The sequence below is a fragment of the Echinops telfairi genome, unplaced genomic scaffold (genome assembly GCF_000313985.2).
Source record: "Echinops telfairi isolate 266 unplaced genomic scaffold, ASM31398v2 ScPeMD7_2573;HRSCAF=3158, whole genome shotgun sequence".
In the NCBI taxonomy this organism is placed as follows: Eukaryota; Metazoa; Chordata; class Mammalia; order Afrosoricida; family Tenrecidae; genus Echinops; species Echinops telfairi.
Window position 1 is genome coordinate 1,139,899 of NW_022106471.1, and position 2,415 is coordinate 1,142,313.

Consider the following 2,415-nt stretch of genomic DNA (forward strand, 5'->3'; position numbering starts at 1 on the left):
TTGTAATCCCTTAGTTAGGACAAACTGTTGGAAATTGGCCTTTTCTCTCACCAGCTGTATACGGATGCCCATTTGCTTGCATCTTCCATGACCCCAGAGGTGAATTTTGACATTTGCCAAATCCATTTGGGGGAGGAAGAGAGGGACCTCAGTCCAATTTTCACACTTTTTTCAGGGTAAATTTTTTGTTTTCTTAGCCATCTTTTATTATTTGCATCTTAACCTTCTCAGAGCGTCTGTTCTTCTTGGAGCTTGATAACACTTGCTCTGAGAGGGGTGGTACCTCTGGTGGTTATGTGCTCTCAGTCGGCCCTGACCCCTAGCGACCGTCTGCACAACAGAAAGAAGTGCTGCCTGAGGCGGCACCACCCTCACAATGAAGTCCTTATCCAGCATTCACAGCAAGGTTCCCCCAGCTCCATCTATTGCCTGTCTTCTACTGTTTGTGGGTCTTTTGACATCCCATACCGAAGACTCTTATTTGTATGAAGCAGAAACTAGAAATCATTACCCACAGTGTTCTACCATGACTTGTGTCATTCGTGTTTCAAAATCCGTGGCCTGATGTATAAATGAGCGCCTTGTCGTTGGCATGTGTTTTGTTCTGTGGTGGTTTGGCATCCGTGGCCACTACCCAAGGTGACACACAATCAACATCTTGGCTCCGAACAACCATCTCTTTTGAAGGTGGTTTTCCTTGTTCATGTACATGGTGGGGAGGAAATCACCGACAATTTTTTGATCCAAAAATCAAACCGCAAGTTTCATGCTGAATCGCCCTGCTGAAAGCCATGGTGGACCGGTTAGCTGATGCTGGCACACAGGGACCAGTAGGCAGCATTGAAGTGGCCACCGAGGGCTCCAAGGCTGTGAATGTCAACTTCCTGGGGGCTCCTTGAGTCTCAGAGGCTCCAGGTACACCCCTGTGCAAGTAGGGTGCTCCCAGAGAGTTGGATGAAGACTGTCCTGCCAGTGGGGAGGTTTTGGTTGTTTGGATTGACACTTTCTTTGTTTTCAGACCAGTACATAAAATAGTGGATCTGCACAAAGAGACCACGGCTTCAGGTTAGGTTGGCCAGGGCCAGTCATCCGAGTTTATGGTGCCTCGGAGGAGCGGCGGTTAAACTTTCGCCTGGTGATCACAAGGTTGGTGGTTCAAACCCACCGGGCACCGTGCAAGAGAAAGAAGAAGCAGTCTGTTCCCATGAAGATGGACAGCCTGGGAAGCCCATGTGAGGAACCCTTGCTGTGAGTCAGAACTGACGGGACAGCAGTGGGCTTGGCTTGGTTTAATCTGAGTTTGAATGAGGTCAATAAACAACTCCAAGGGCCCTGAAAGGCTGATGATGCACCTGGGCTGCCCTTGGACCTCTTTCGTCATCCCTTGCAAACCTGAAGCAGTCTCTAAGTGCCAAGCTTCCAACAGGGCCAGGAGATGAACCGGCTAAGAGGTACCCATAATGTGAGGACACAAAGGCAGCCCGAGCTGATAAGTGGGAGGTTTGCAATTACACACAAGGCGCCCCTCCCGCCGCCAGTTCTTGGCACCCAGCCAGGTAAACACAGACTTAGGGTACTTCTCTCGGTTAAGAAACACAGCAAAAACCAACAGCTTACGGCCTGTAAGTTTCACTCCGGGCGCTGGCCGTTCTGACAGGTTTTCATGCTGTGGGGGCAGGTTTTCATGCTGTGGGGGCGTGTCTATTGGTGTGAGGTTGGCTCTGATGCCATCAGTGTTTCAAATCCCAGAAGAGTCACCCAGGGTGGACAGGCTTCAGCAGAGCTTCCGGACGACGGCCCATAGAAGAGATGTCCTGGGGATCCACTTCCGAAAATTGGCCCGTGAAATCCCTGTGGATCCCGAGAGAACCTTGCCCAGCTCAGTGCTTTGGGCATGTCATCAGGAGGGATCAGCTGTTAAGAGTAGAATGCCACACGTGTGGTGAATGAGAGGGCCTGAAAGGGTGAAGGGCACCCCTCGGTGAAATGGGTGGCATAATGACTGCAGTGGTAGACTCGAACATGCTGGTGATGACATGGTTGCCTTAGGATGGGGCAATGTTTATACATATTATATGGGTCCCTTGAGTGGGAGTCAACTTGACTAGACTAGCTATCATCCATCCATCCATCCATCCTTCCATCCTTCATCCATCATCCGCCCATCATTGGTCTTCAATCCATCCACCCATCCATGCATCCATACATCCGTCCATCATCCGTCATCCACCCATCATTGGTCATCCATCCATCCATCCATCCATCCGTCCATCCATCCATCCATCCATCCATCCTTCTATCCTTCATCCATCATCTGCCCATCATTGGTCTTTCATCCATCCATCCGTCCATCCATCCATCCATCCTTCTATCCTTCATCCATCATCTGCCCATCATTGGTCTTTCATCCATCCA